General features: G+C 32.6%; 1 long non-coding RNA gene across 4 annotated transcripts; it reads right to left on the reverse strand.

The window, feature by feature from the left end:
• Positions 1-6,051: 6,051 nt before the first annotated feature.
• LOC122280668 lies at positions 6,052-11,306 on the reverse strand. Of its 4 annotated transcripts, XR_006229997.1 has the most exons (6): positions 11,227-11,306; positions 10,155-10,247; positions 10,020-10,074; positions 9,520-9,628; positions 7,418-7,475; positions 6,052-6,287 (listed from the first exon to the last, which is right to left on the reverse strand). It is a non-coding gene; the product is annotated as an uncharacterized LOC122280668 (long non-coding RNA). The 4 variants fall into 4 exon arrangements; XR_006229996.1 differs by lacking the exon at positions 6,052-6,287 and having other exon boundaries at positions 7,184-7,475; XR_006229995.1 differs by lacking the exons at positions 6,052-6,287; positions 9,520-9,628 and having other exon boundaries at positions 7,187-7,475.
• Between the last annotated feature and the right edge of the window lie 5,755 nt (positions 11,307-17,061).

The following is a 17,061-nucleotide window of genomic DNA, read 5'->3' on the forward strand; positions in this document are numbered from 1 at the left end:
TAGTGGATAAGATAGGTCCAATTACTCCCTCCATCTTTTATTTCTAAGGCAAGGAATAAATACAAGAGTCGTGTCATACCCACCGACGGTGTATCTCGACAAATTATCTCGAGAAGGTTAAATATCTTTTTTTTTTTTTATTCTTAAACATTTTATTAAAAATGAATTTTACTACATTATTAAAAAGTACTTCCTTAATTAAAAAAAAATAAATTACCAAGACACATATCGGAGCCCATTATCGAGAGAAGTAGCTAACATTATTCTAAATACAAAGGCATCTAGGATGAGTTATGCAGATGGTTGATATGTTGTCATGTTCTAAGTAATATAAAAGGGTAACCTGATGTAAGCATTGCATTAACAATAAATAGTTAAAAATCAGCAAAGAAAGTGATTGGTGACTTTGAGCAGAGCTAGGTGCATGATGTATATGTTTGATTACAATATGCTTCTTGCCATGTTGTTAGCAACATTGAACCTAGCTAGAATGAACCTTTCAAACATAGGGTTAATTTGCCACTGTACTTAATTTTGAAAGATTATTTATATTTTCAGAATAGTCTGGTTTTAAGATTTCTTTTTTATAACACCCAAGCTTCTCTTTGTATAAAGTATTTCTCCAACACGTGTATATACAAAAGTAATTTAGTGGCCCACCCGGCTGGTTTAGACAATGTTTATATAGAGTAATGCAAGTTTTAAGTGTACAAGTCTCATGCAGTCTTTTGTACAAAGTAGGCCCTATCAGTAAAAATGACTTTTTTATTTTTATTTTTATTTTTTATACTTCTTAATGATAGGATCTATTTTTTTACAAAGAGTAACCTGCACGAGACTTGTACACATATATATGTGTGTGTGTTGCTATTATTTCTTAGATAGCTATTTATACATGTTATGTTTAAATGCAATGCACTAATGCAGGGGCATAAATCCAAGGCAGGAACTTTTATGCCCATTGGAACAGGAAGTAGGTTTTGCCCCGGAAGTGATTTGACTAGGCTTGAAATTTCCACTTTTCTTCATTATTTTCTCCTTAATTATGAGTGAGTACTTCTCTCTTTGTTTTTCTTTACTTTTCAAATAGTGGAAGAAAAAATAAATAAGGAATTAGGTCTTTAATTAATAGCTTAAGCTTTTTCTTTATTTTTCTCTGGTCAAGAGATTTTCTGAGTATATGAAGTCCGAAAAATTCAAACATACAGCCTTCAGAACTTTATGCATTTGTATTAGATAAAGTGGGCCAAAGTTTGTGCTAACCTAATCAACTCACCATTACGCACATAAGAAATGATACTTGCAGTCATCAGTATACAAGCGCCATGTAATTACTTTAAAAAAAATGAATGAATAAATATGAGACCCACATGAAAAGAAAATTAATTTTTTAATAGTGGACCATACTCTTTTTCAAGGTGACTACATAATACTTGAACACTTCACGACTGTATGTAACATTACTCTATGCACACACAACAATTTTTTGCAATTCTTTTATACAAAACTTATTTAAAATTTTATTTTATGAAGTAACACTATCACATTTATTTATTATAAAATGTTGCAAATAGTTGTATGCATATCATTATAATTATTCTTTTAATATGCACGAACATAATAATGAAAAATGATTGGGTAACCAACCCTGCAGAATTTGTTTTTTTTTTTGCTTTTTTTAAAAAAAGCACATAAGTTGCAAAATTTTTATCATGTATGGAACTGAATCGGTCATGTATTTTGTAATAATGCATCTTTGCATGGCATAAAAATCCCATCAATTGAAGTTGGTGGAGCTCTCTAATCATGAGTGATTTTGGTTTAAACCCTAGCTTTGATGTGCATGCAGACTGGAACAGCTGAATCCGGGAAGTGGAGGGAGATACTTGCCTCATTCAAGTCCCATGGACAATTGTCTTGCCAACATCAAGAAGCTGATCTCGGCGTCACCATCTGCACAATCAACCAGTTAGGACTCTGGCTACTTTTCTTTCTCTGCTATATAATATACTCGATCTCTTTGCTTTAGCCTATATCATATGCAAGACCATGCAAGAGGCCTCCTCATGTTGTACTAGTAGCATTTTTTTATAATAAGAAAGGCCTTTCGTTTTCCCCTGCTGCTTTATCATACCATACAAATCGATCTCAGGTCATGAAGTTCCCCATTTTACCGAAAAAGAAACATTGCAAACACAAATTCAACAAATATATATATATATATATATATAGTGCATGTACTGCTGACACTGAACATTAGTATATATGTTTATGTAAAGGTTTGTGAAAAGAATTATGTATTTGTCATTTTCCTATATTTATGTTTATTTCGTTCCTAAAAGACATGACTGCCGTCTGTCCCAAAGCAAGCATAATAATTAAAGTCTTGATGTCTTTTATTTGGTATAACTATAGTTTGGAATTACATAAAATACTCCCAACACATTGCATTACTCGATCTTAGAATACAAATTAATACTTCAATTTACTTCTATCAGAATTTAGATCACGTTTTCGAATTTAAACTCTACATATTAGCTAGGAAGTACACATCAAGATAATATTAAAACATAAATCACATAATTAAATTTACCTATTCTAATTATCATATTTTATTACTAAAGAATTGGAGTGGTGGCTACTCTAGACTGATATGAACATTTGCTATTAGAAAAAGCTAAAATATTTTTTATATATATAAAGGCAAAAGGATTAGTTATCACAAATGAATAAAGTTAGCAACATTTTAGAATCTTCTAAGTCAATAGGATGGTTGTAGAAATGGTATTAATTAGAAGTGTTACGAATTTCATAAAAATAAATTCATAATTAATGTATCTTGATATGGTATGCAAGATTCTTAATTTTGAACAAAAAATAAGTTTATAATCTGACATATTGCATTTATTAGTTAGTGTTGTCTACTTCATATAAAAATTTTTTTGATAGTAAATGTAGTTGGGATTGAATAGAATAGGCTAGATCTTAATTAAACTCTACTTAAACTATGGTTCCTTTTTTATTTTTATTTTTTAAGAATAGTGCTATATGTACTTACAAGTTTACTTATACTGTTACTTACAAGATTTATTTTGTTAGTTTTTATTTAATTTTAAATTCTATAATTTTTAACATATTATTAATTAATATATAGAGAAGTTAGTTTTTTAAAAATTTTTCTGAAGTATATTTTCCTTTTTTTTAATCCATCTAAATTAACTTTTCTTTAAATGGCAGGCTGGCAACATTCTAAAACCTTCAAGGTCAATGTGGTAGTTGCAGAAATTATGATAGCAACTTGAATATTAATAATAGATTAGGGTTAGGGTTAGGGTATGATGGGTTAGGTTTCAAGCTAGATCTGCATACTGCCGTCTTTGTCTATAAGGTTCTTCATGAATTAGAGTACTCTTCTATTTTAGTTAACGATTTTTACCCACACCAAACAATGTAAACATATATTTATCTGATTTTTATATCATTTAAATATTTTTTTTCTTTATTTATTTTGCATATTTTTCTAACTATTATTAAATTTATAATATTTTTAAATCTTTCAATATTTCTCGTATATTAATACGAACCCAATATCTATCTATTGCGACATTGCCAAAATGACATCAATAACCTAAGAAGAAATTAAAAAGAAAATAAAGATGGAAAAAACTCATTCATATTTTTTTGAGCTTTTTATCATTTTTACAGGTTTAGAAAGATTTCTAGCGTAAATATTATAATAATACTATAACTATAAAACAAAAGTGTAAATATAGAAATATTATTAAAAAAAATATTAGGAAAAAGAAAGAAATAATAATAAAATATCTATAAATGAATAGTACATGTTAAATGAAAAAAAGCATTTTAACTCACATGTATTTTACATTGACTTTACGCAACCTAATAGAAGCCTTGTTTTGACATATTATTCTATATTTGACGAGATAGAGAAGCCATTAATTTATAATGAGCATGCTCTAAGTGACCTATATCTCCACACTTGTCATTGTTGTTGCAGTAGATGACCCACTTTTAAGAAATTCTATACATCATGCTAACAATTTAGAGAAGTAATACAGTCACAAAATTTTTTTTCATAAAAATAAATATATAAATTAACATGATTTTGTATTATACGTTAAATCTACTTTATAATATGGGTTTAAAAGAAACTGACAAACTGGTCGTGACCGACACAGACCGGCCACCAGAGTCTGAAACCGCCAGGGAACCGGTCGGCGAGAGGTAGAAAATTAACAAAACCGACGTTCGTCGGTTCGGTCGGGGTTTGAGGCGGCCTCAAACTGCTGAACCAGCCAACTACGTATACATATATATTTTTTTAATTTATATATATATAAAACGACGCCATTCCACTTAAGTAGTGGAACGGTATCGTTTGATGCTATCAGTTGTGATTAAAACACATCTAAACGACGCCGTTTGTATTAAAGTAAATGGCGTCGTTTTATCTATGAGAAATGAAAAAAAAAATAAGTAGAACGACGCCATTGAATTTAGAACCAAACGGCGTCGTTTTGATCTTCTTCTTCTTCTTCTTTCCTGATTCACGTCCATTTCTAAGTTTCACATCCTCTCTCTCTCTCTGTCTCTCTTCTATAACTCTCTCAAAAAACTAGCGCTGTTAGAGGAATCGAGAGCCGACCGTGAATCGCTAGAGAATCGTCGGAGTGGATACGGACTGTTTTCCTCCTCCCCATCAACCGGTTACGGTCGGTTGCTCTGGCAAATCTCACATCATCGGTCGTCATCGGTTTTACCCAAAAATTGTGCCGATGAGGTTGGTTTTCACCCATACTTTATAATAAGAATAATTTTACAGTCTGAAATATATAATACATACATACATAATACATCTAGTCACGTCAATTTGTAAATTTATTTTTATATAATTTTTTTTAAACTAAAATAGTTCGAGAAGAGCCAAAAGCTTATATGACACAATTACGCTTAATAATGTACCATCAAGATTCAAAATTAAATATACATATAAAGCTTATTATATATTAAACTTAGTTGTATCAAAGCAAAACATTTTTGTTTTATATATTCTAAATGTTGATGCCATTAATTTTTCAATGGCCGGAGTGGTGAAGACTGGTGAAGGGCTTTCCCTGTAAAATAAGAAAGCTTTCATTGAACTCCCTGGCACCTTGAAGCTGCTGCCCAGGAATATTCTAATAGAAGTTAGTCCTTTTCGCTTACGAAGAAAAACTCAATGCAAGATGTATATAATTTTTTTTTTTTTTTTTTAAAGAATGAATATATTATATTTAGAGAATTGATTTGTGCAATCGGCAAATACAGTCGGTGTACAGTCACTTTGAAAAAAATGAATTAATATGAGACCTATATAAAAAAAAAAATTATTTTTATAACTTTTTTTTATTCATTCTGTGCAACCATGAAAAAAAAAATATTTATTTTTATAACTTTTTTTTATTCATTCTGTGCAATCATGAAAAAAAAAATTATTTTTATAACTTTTTTTTATTTCACTACAAGAAATTGCTTCATTTCCGGCGGGTCAAGTCGCCGAAAAAAATACATAATTTAGCCGCTATTAGTCATTACCCGCTATTTCTAGTCGCCATCAAATAGTCGCTATTAAAGAGCCAAGTAAAAGTTTTTCCGGCTACTTTGAGAGTTGCCAGAAATACCAATTATTTTCGGCAATAATAATAGCCGCAAATGAATAAAATTTTGTCGCAATAATTTTTGCCCATATCCATCATCCATTGCCAAAAATAATTTCCGGCTATATTTTTTAGTCGGAAATATCTATTTGCGGCTACATGTTCAAAGTCGAAAATAGGTACTGGCTAGTTGTAAGTAGCCAATTTCTTTTTCGGCTATATATTTTCGCCGAATATATGTATTTGCTACTACGTTTGTAGCTGGAAATAGTGCTGGCTTGTTGTATTTGACAATTTTATTTTTCGGCTACATATTTGTCGTCAGAAATAGTTGCAGGCATTGTTGGCTGGCCAAATTTAAAGGTAATAAAACTTAAAAGTACTTGCTTGTTAATAAACCAAAAAATACTATATTTGGAGAAATTCAGTTTTTGTTTGAAACATCATTCATATAACCTCAAAGTACATATTTGAAGCTTAACCACTGCACTACCATTGTTTTAAGTTTTACATAAAACCATCCAATATATCACAATGGAATATAAATTTACAAGTGAAAGTTTTTCTATATGGGTTTAGCTAGCTTTTCCATCAATCTTCGACAGCTTCTGAAATGTTTTTGCTCTATTTCTTGATATTTTGGTTCAATCACGTGAGAAATAAGAATAAAAAATAGGTCATGAGGTTTTAGAGATGTCATCAAACACAAGCTAGCTAGCATGCACAACCAACCAGATAGAATGAAAAATGCAATAAATCTTGAGGCCAGCTATCGTCAGTAAAAATTACATCATATGCAGTCCTGGAAAACAGAGAAAAATACAAAACTACTTGTAGCCGAAGAAGATCATATGAAGACAACAAGACAATTCAAGAGGTTCACAAAACAATTTCAATTTGATTCTACCAGTTAACACGAAACTAATAACCTATTATAAGTTATCAAGACTCGAAGTGGAGGGATATGAATTAGAAAAAACCATGCAAGAACAAAAGGTGGTAACCCGCTGACTCCATTCTTCTTGAGTAATTCAAACCAAACCCACTGCTCATATATAAAGGAGTATTCCACCCAACCCTCCCAATTTTGACCACAACGACCATATATTTAACTTTCTATAAGTCCATAGAAACAGAAAGGGCATGCAGAAAATCAACCTACAAATCATAACTAGCAGGAGGAAGTAAAAATAAGGCTCCCATACCTTATAAAAGGAACCCTTGGCCCCTATTCCCTAGTCTCCAAGGCTAAGAAACCGACATATCACTTTTTTTGTTTGTTTGTTTAATTTTTTTTTAAACTTCCAATATGGTTCCCTGCATTATCATTATTTTAACTTTCCATTAACGTAATATCCCATTGCCCAACCATCTCTCCATCAAATTGTACAATTCTGGGGGAATTTCATCACTATGATGTATCATTGCCTTACAATAAACTACAATTCCATCCATTGACAACCATTCTCAAACCAACCAATTAAGACAGATTACAATACGATCATCAAACACTAACTTTAAAAGATCCTTAATTTTCGTTACTTTACTGCATCTCACTAAGATGTCAAGGTGGCAAAACTGGGAATTTGAACTAAAACAATTGTTGTAAAAAATGGAGTTAGGGGACAGAAGAGAGAACTGCCGAGAGAAGAAAAGATGAAGTGAAAATGAAAGATATTATTGCATTGTATATGATTCCTACATGAGAGAGATATTTATATACAACATTTGAGCTTAAATCCTTTGTCTGAGAAAGTCACCTGCTGTGCTGTGGTGTTGTCGATCCTCTTTATCTGAATTTTCTTTCTCGTCATTTTCCTGGAAAGGGATAAGCCAACCATACACAAGTCTTTTTCACTCACAGGGATCGAATCATATAGAGTGAGTCAATATCACTGATATTACCAATCAAATAAATTCTGATTGGTTAAAAAAATAAGTATGTCACAGTAACATATGAAAGAATTTTCCCTTTCCTCTCAATTATAAAAGGAAAAAAATGTGTGATGTATCAAGCTTAACAAGGTCATTTTTCATGGGATTACATATTATTAAAAATTTCTTGCCTAGGAACACCAACATTCCTAGGCAAGACCAACATTTCTAGATTACATCAATTTTTATTCTCAATAAAGTACTTAATAACTCAGAGGATTTGAGCAAGCACTACAATCACATCTATTGCAGATGCAGATGTAGGTGTAGATTGCAGATGCAAATTATAGGTGCAGATTGCAGGTGCAATGCAGATGCAGATTGCAATGTAAGTGCAGATTACAGGTGCAGATGCAGGTGCAGATTGCAGATGTAGGTGCAGATTACAGATGAAGGTGCAGATTGCAGATGCAGGTGCAGATTGCAGATTGTCTATTGTAGATGCAGGTGTAGAGTGCCTATTGTAGATGCAGATTCCATGCAATGAAGAATATGTATAGAATTTTAAACCCAAGAAACAAGAATGAACAAAAGTCCTATACAATTTTGACATTTTCTTTCTACTCTCTGGTAGATGTATACTTTACAACATGTAAATCAACAAGCAGGAGTAAATTGCTCTACCAAAAAGATATCAATTTACTGCAACATGGTAAAACAAATCAGCTGAAAAACTCTGCAACATGTAAAGAGAGCTGGCACTCCATCCTTGGATATATCAATTGCAACAAAACACCTAGAAGTCCAAACAGATCAAAGCAGTAATATTATCCTCCGCAGACTGGCAACTGTTTGCAATGCACCGCTTAAGTTAGATCATAGTACAATGGGGTAAGTTTATGTTTCATTTTTTCTAAGTAGTTATATATTATTTTTTACAAGGATTTATACATGTACATAGCTTAATTGGATTTCTTTTGTCCCTTTAAAGAAGACTGCTTGGTCAAAATTTAGAATGCTTTTTTTTTATGGGTACACGTAAATGTAAGGTAGCCTCTCCTATATCACAAGGGTACTAGGCTTTGAGATACTCTGCATTGAGGGAAGGTTGTTTTTAAGAGTTAATCAAGTGATTACAATTGACAATATATACCACATACACAAGAGACAGTCATATTTGATCAATAGAGGGAAAAGACCAAAAAATAAAGAAAAATACAAATTGAGCTTCAAAGAACCAGCATCTCTCTCACAAAGATTCCATGATTGTTCCAAACCCCAGCAACTGGTCCTATGACAAAGGTACCCTCATAGCCTTATCCCTCCCTCTTCCTATGATATATCCTACACGTGTGGTTTGAACATGAAAAACCTAATATGTGCGCCACGTCAACATACTCCATTTGTCCTGTGAGTTCCACCATATAATTTCATCCGACCTGTACGTGTTAATTAGACCAAAACAATTCACAGGTAAAATCCTTTTTTGCGAATCTTCCATTTAATAGCTGGGAAAGCATCCATTTTATTCATGGAAAAACTCTGCAATAGAGCCCATGACAGCTTGACTTAGAGACATCGGCATGATGCTATCCTACAGACCAATTTACTGCATAGCAAACCATGCCTTAACTTTTTATCAAAAAGCAGTAATCACTACGAATAATAACACTCTTCCATCTCCAGTAAGTAGTAAAGACTTCATCCCTAAGAGCGAGAAACAAAAAGTACGATTATCCATGGACTTACAACTAGCTCATACAATATACAATATAATTGCTAAAGTCTTCCCTAGCCAATCAGGCCTAGTTGCTGCTCCTGTATATGTCCCATGAACCTGGGCTATGCCTAGTTCTCATTAATAAAATCCTTATTGATAAAAAAAAATAAAATAAAATAAAACTACTTTTGACACCATGGAAAAATTTGTTAACACCATCACTATGCAGCTTATATAAGTTAATTATTTTAAATAAAAAGGAATTACCTTTGCATTCCACACCATATTTCCAGATTTTGTGGTTTCTTCAGCCAAAAGCTCAGCAGACGAACCTTTCACAGTTAGCTTCTCTTCCTCAACAAAATCATGCTCAAAACTGCTCCACTCAACAAGCTATTAAACAATTACTTCTACTTATATCTCCCTTATTTAAATAAATGAGTAAAATAATGACCATCCTTTTAATTTTTAGTAGAAATAGAAAAACAGAGGATGTCAAAAATCACAAGACTAGTTCGAGTAAAGGCTAGTTTTGCGATTTGGATTTCATCTTTTTTATCTTCTTTTTTTCCAGCAACTGAACCAAGCTCTAAGAAGAATGTATCATAGATTGTTTCACAAAAATTATTTTTTTTTAGGTAATTTCACTAAAACTGTTAAACGCTACAAAATTGTCATTGGCCACAAAAGGTTAATAGCATGAATGCATATCATAGCATAAGTAAAACTTTCAAAACCACTGAAACAATAGAATCAAAGACTGGCACCTGACAGGTGAATGGATTGGAAGTTTAAGATTCTCCTTTGGCCAGTTCACAAAACCTAAACAATTAAAATGCCACATTAAGCCAGATATTCAACTAAGTATGATATCTCCTTGAAAATAAATATCGAAGACACACCTTGGAAAATTCTGGGGACACAAAGAGTCTAGGATATCTTTTATCTATCGACAAATAATCCCTCTCCACATCTACCAAACTGGAAGAGTAAACCTGCAAGTATGCATCATTGATTACTAAAGGGAATAAAATACATGCACATTTCAGGGTGCAGACTAACAAAGCAGCAAATAAAAAAAAACATAGTCCAAAATTTTCATAAAATTATCTCATGACTCTAAAGTTCATTCACTTCTCTGAAGAAGATTAGTGAACTTACTTGCAACAGTGATCGATAAAAATACACGAACAACTAAGATCAATATAAATCCTATTCATAAACCAACTAGATCCAAAACAAGTTCAAGGCCCTGAATCCTAGAGAAGCTAAAGGACAACATCTGTTTCTCCATAGAGAGGACATATGAAACCAATCTGATGTACCAAACAGAGCGCCAAATAATGAGAAGGGAGAAGTATTGTAAGAATGAGAAGTAGCTATGGAAATTGATGAAATAGAGCAAAGAAGAAATCTCAGGCATAGATATTCCCAGTTAGTGCCAAAATACCAACATGGGGGGATTTTACATTCTTATTCCCAGTTACTTATACTATGATATGCATTCATGCTATTAACCTTTTGTGGCCAATGACAATTTTGTAGCGTTTAACAGTTTTAGTGAAATTACCTAAAAAAAAAAATAATTTTAGTGAAACAATCTATGATACATTCTTCTTAGAGCTTGGTTCAGTTGCTGGAAAAAAAGAAGATAAAAAAGATGAAATCCAAATCGCAAAACTAGCCTTTACTCAAACTAGTCTTGTGATTTCTGGCATCCTCTGTTTTTCTATTTCTACTAAAAACTAAAATGATGGTCATTATTTTACTCATTTATTTAAATAAGGGAGATATAAGTAGAACACAGCAAGTAATAATTTTTATCCTTATCACTCAATTTCATGCTACCCTCTATTATAAATCTCCTAAACTGCCCATCCCTGTGAGAATCAAGCAAAGAGGACCAAAACTTTTTAAAATCAAAAAACAAGCAAACAAGTAGAGATAAAAGAGGATGAAATTGAGGCATCGAACCTTGGAAGACGCTGTATTGGACAAAACACCACCTTCCCGCTGTTGTACCCAGTCTTGTGCAGAGTTCTCCAACGTGAAGTGTAACAGCCCGCTAGAAATTCAATTAAGGAATTTCTATTGACTTTAAGAACCTCGTGAAAACTCTGTAAGTTTACACGAATCGACTAATCGCATAAATTTTAGCCTGTCAACATAGTGTTATCACTCACTATGGTGCTAGAAATGCGATTTTAATTATTTGAGATAGTTAAAAGTGTCAGAATACATTATAGTCTACACCACTAGGCTTAATTAAATATTTAGAATTTTTCAGTACTAAGTTTATCACGTTTATTTTTGGAGTGAATAGTAACCTCGGTAAATGTACTGAGCGCAGTGTTTTCAAAATCATAGTGTGAAATGTCCAAATTAAGATAGCGATATTTTATTTGGACACTTGGCAAGATCTTAACCACACATAATGAATAGTATTAGATACTTGGCACAAAGAGAAACCATTAGATGGAATTGTGAAGGAAATCAAGGTGTGGGATCATGACACCTAAGCAAAATACACATTTGGAAAATATCTTAAGAATAGAGATTTAAAATACACATAGAAAGATTTTAGCCACCTTACTCTTCTAAGTCTACTCCACAATTGGAAAATATATTGAGCTGATTTTTTATAGATATTATTGGATAGAATATTTTGAGATAATATTTTATAGATATTTTGGGTAGGAGAAAACCACACTCAACTCTCAACTCCAGCCTTATCATCTCCCTTATCTCTTCCATAAGCATCTCCAGCCATCACCCACGAACTTATCTTCATTTACATGTTTCTTTAAAAGAATATCAAACATTCTCTCTCGGACAGCTTTTAGGAGTTCTTTTGCATGCCCATTTCGAAGCTGTTGTAAGTGTTCTATCATAAAGTCTCCTTCATATAAGTTGTTCCTTTTTGAGTCTAGTTTACATGGATATCTTATTTGCCCCATTTGAAGATCATTTGGTCAGTCAAATATTGTGTAAACTATAGAAAGGTCATTCTGGGAGATAAACTGGAGAATATGTTATAGTTTGGAGTTTTTGACCAAGCTAATGGATAGATATTGGTCCGAAATTTTTATGGAGTATTGTTAACATGTATATATGACTATTGGTTGAGGATTTTTGCATGATTGAAGGTTTTGATGAAATATTTGCTTAGATTTAGAAACTTAGAAACTGGAAGAAGAAAAACAGTTTCTATTTTGAGAAAGTTTAACTCTTTGGTGGTCTAAACCTATTCTAATGACTTTGATAATTTTATTGGAGGATCCTAAGCATCTTATATACATGTTATATTATTATTTTGAAGATATTTGATGTTAGTTTCAAAGATATGAAATTTTATACAAAGAGATATTCAGATAAGCCAAAGTGTGGATGTTCTTGGCTAAATTTATGTTTTGGTTAATTTTTAACCATGTGATCTTGAATTAGAAGCTTATATATGTTTTAGGACATCTTTTTAAACCATGTGATGGTTTGGTTTGAAGATCACATATTTATAAGTCATAGATCAAAAGGTTGATCAAAACAAGTTAGAAACAAAAATCAATGGAAATAGCATATGAGAATTTCGGCCCTATGGAGTTTTAATAGTTGTGATTAGTTTTAAATTTTTCTAAATTGATATTTGAGTTGAGGATAAAATTTACATGAGGCATGTAAATTTTGGTGACTTTTGGAGTTAGTATGCAAAATCCTTAAGTTATGGGTAAAACGGTCATTTTCCTACATGTAGGAAGTAAAATGGAAATTTTACTCTTTAAGTTAGTATTTTTCCATATTTCAAATTATTAGTGATTTAGTACTAACTTTTAGAATCACTAATTACAGTTCCTCGTGATCGCGCTTGAGGTTTTATAAGAAACGCGGAGATCGAGGTAAGTTAGCTTTTAACTTACTAGCAGTCTATTGTGTATGTGTGCTAAGTAAAAGAAATATAGTGTATGTATGTGTGTTATCATATATGTCATGCCACGCCAAGTTATCACGTAATTGTTTATTATACAGAATTTATTCTGTCATCAATTTTTATCTGTTACATAATATATTCTGTTATGTATTACTGTACATTACAAGTATGTCATGCTAAGTATGCCATCTATTACATGTATGTCAAGTCATGTAATATTCACTGTTGCAAGTATGTCATGTTAAATATGTTGTCTATTATATGTTATGCCATGTTACGAAATGTTTCTATCTCAAGTTGGTCATGTATTTCAAGTTATGTTCAAGTCACGTTTCATCTTGAGTACATTATGTTTGTGTAGAATACATGGGGCCACAACAACTGTGGAGTATGTATTTTACTACAATTGTGATGCGTAGAATACATGGGGCCACAACAACTGTGGAGTATGTATTTACACGTAGAATACATGGGGCCACAACAACTGTGGAGTATGTATTTTTCATGTTAAGTCAAGTTTGTGTAGAATACATGGGGCCACAACAACTGTGGAGTATGTATTTACACGTAGAATACATGGGGCCACAACAACTGTGGAGTATGTATTTTTCATGTTAAGTCAAGTTTGTGTAGAATACATGGGGCCACAACAATTGTGGAGTATGTATTTTTCATGTTAATTCAAGTTTCAGAGCAAGTTCATGCTAAGTCAAGTTTCAGATCAAGTTCATGTCAAGTCAAGTTCAGTTCATGATTCAATTTAAGCTATGTCAATTATGCTATGTTGTACGCTAAGTTATGCTTTAATTACTTATGAATTTGATTATGCATTTATGCTTTTACTGTCATACATGTATCATTAGTCTGTATGGAATTTTTTTGTTAACTTGCTGAGATTTGTAATCAAATCTCACTTTGGTAGTCCCAACTACCATTCCCCCCGAATGGTAGATCTTGTTACAGGACCTGAAGGAGAATCAGGAGCTGATCAACTAGACACAGTTGACTAAGTAACGGTGCGACATAAATGTTGATATAGTAATTAACGTAAATTACTACTTGTACGATTGAGTTGCATCTCTACTACTTTTTGGATCATAACCATTTTGGACTAGTGTTGTGATCTTAGTTGTTCAATGGATTTTTATGTATGAAGTATGTTTTAAGCATTTGAGATATTTTCAATTTGGTGCATAGTATTGCTAAAGAAAAAATTTATCCGCTGCGAATATTGCATATTGTTAGATGCATGTTAGGAATATTGCATCTTATATGTCATGAACGGGGGCAGGTAACCTTGTGTTGCATGTCTCGACGCTTCAAATGTCCGTCCGATCCCAAACGGAATTTGGGGGCGTCACAGGGTGGTATCAGAGCAATACGTCTCTGGGCAGTAAATCCACATGTCCTTAGGAAATGCACCAAACATTAGGCTTGAATTTCTTAAGGTATGAAAGGTAGTATGTGGTTTTTATACATATACTCGTGTGTTTCAAGAAGGGACACATGGCTCGTGATAGAATACCTCGGAATCCTAAGGGAGATAATAATCAAGAGGATCAGAATTTCCCGATGGATGAAGGATTAGTTGAGGTAAACATAGTTAACGTTGATCTGATTGCAATTGATGGTAGTATTGCATTATTGTTATTTTGGAGTAGGTCAAGTCATTGGGGTTGGTAAATTGTACATTGTTTGATTCAAACGAGTCATTGTTTCTATTAATTGTGGTGCTTGAGAATTCAGCTTGGAAGTTGAATTGTTACTCTAGTGGTAAGAGTAAAAAATTTTCATTAGAAGTATTATTGTTCATACCAATGTAGATATAAAATACATTTTAGTAATATGAGAAAGGATATGTAGGATTGATGAATGGTATTCCACATATTTGGAGAATTGTTTCGATTCTAAAAATACGATAGAAATTGTGTTTGGAAGAGTAATTTGATTAGGAGAAGCTTTAGCCTTAGTAGGATTCATTTATGATAATAGTATTACCACGCCGCCAGTAAATGATTTCTGGCAAAGCACTATCTTTATGGATACATAGATCGATCTTCTTTTGAAGACTATTATATGGAGAGTAAAATCTTGGTCTTGAGGATTTATGTGAACATTAGGAACAAATCGTTTAGAGTTAGAATAATTGATAATTTATGATGGATAGAAGAGTTATGACAATCATAAGAGAGAAAGTTTCAAGTTTAAGTTATTAACTGGTCAGTTATCAAAGTACCACCTAGGAAGATGACTGATTGTTGCGATTATAAAGAAGTAAGTTAGTCCTAGACCAGTAGAACTCCTTGAGGTTTTTATTAACTTGAAGATTACTGAGAGTTTGGATATGCATGATTAAATGCATATTTATATGAGTCATTGGATCATGTCATATATATGAAAATCTCTGAAAGAAATAAAATGGAGTACATAAAACATATACCAGAAGATAGAAACACAAATATGAATATTTGTGAAGTATTATTTTATTATCATAAAGCAAAATTACAGAAATTTGAGGCTCTTTGCCTCAATCTTTAAACGTTCTTGCTCTTCAAAAATCTGCATGCCTCTCCTATCTAAAGGAGTAGCCACTCGAAAAGAAGAGTTAAGCAAAGATTTTAAATCTCTGTTCTCTCGCTTTACTGCTTCTATCTTCATGTTGGATTCCATAAGAAGCCTCTGAAGCAGAGAAATACTCTCGTGGAGTTTGTCAACCCCACCAGTCCTGGATTGCAGTCTCTGAGAATATGCGATAATGGCTGATGAGTATCGAGTACCGAGACTCACAAGCTCGTAGATAAGTTCATTTTCTGACTTATTAGTCAGATCATTATTTGATTGCATAATAGCACCTATGGAAGAAGCAGAAACAACTGGGGAACGAGGTGCAGAATACCTCATGTTTTGGCAATGAGAAGATTGCTGAGCCATTGCAAAGTGAGTAAGCAGAAAGAGATTGCAGAGTAAGAATGCAGATTAATTTCAGAAAAGTGAAGAAGATGAGATGAGAAAGAAGATGAACTGAATAATTCTTTTATAGAGAAAATTATGACGAATCACCTCTCGTGAATCATTTCTCTACAAGAGACAAGAGCAATGTAGTATCATAGCTGCGGTGCCTGACAATTACAGAAGAACAAAGTAGTGTCGTAGCTATGCGGCGCCTGACAACTACAGAAGACCTATAAAAATCACGCGGATCAGAGTTGTCTGGTCTAAAACAGAGTGCCACCGATTTTGTTAAAAAGAGAGAGGTTAACGGTTTAATTTTGATGAATTCTTTACTAACTATGGTATTTACAAGAACATTTAAAGTATATCACCTATGCTTTTCTAAAGAAGAGTTTCGGAAGATTAATTACTTAAAGTTTTAGGTTTGGAGAGTATGTCGTTACAACTTGGCCAACCTTGTGCAAAGAAGTATAATCTAATTGTTGATTAAAGTAAGAGAGTTAAGGAATGACATAATCTCAAAGGCATATATATATATATATTTATATATACGGGATAGACAATAGGTTGGTAAGCAACACCTCCTCATTAAATAGCTACTTCTTATTTAATTCGATTTCGAGGACGAAATCTTTTTTTTTAGGAGGGGAGATTGTAACAGCCCGCTAGAAATTCAATTAAGGAATTTCTATTGACTTTAGGAACCTCGTGAAAACTCTGTAAGTTTACACGAATCGACTAATCGCATAAATTTTAGCCTGTCAACATAGTTAGTGTTATCACTCACTATGGTGCTAGAAATGCGATTTTAATTATTTGAGATAGTTAAAAATGTCAGAATACATTATAGTCTACACCACTAGGCTTAATTAAATATTTAGAATTTTTCAGTACTAAGTTTATCACGTTTATTTTTGGAGTGAATAGTAACCTCG

The sequence above is a fragment of the Carya illinoinensis genome, chromosome 11, assembly GCF_018687715.1.
Source record: "Carya illinoinensis cultivar Pawnee chromosome 11, C.illinoinensisPawnee_v1, whole genome shotgun sequence".
Classification (NCBI taxonomy): Eukaryota; Viridiplantae; Streptophyta; class Magnoliopsida; order Fagales; family Juglandaceae; genus Carya; species Carya illinoinensis.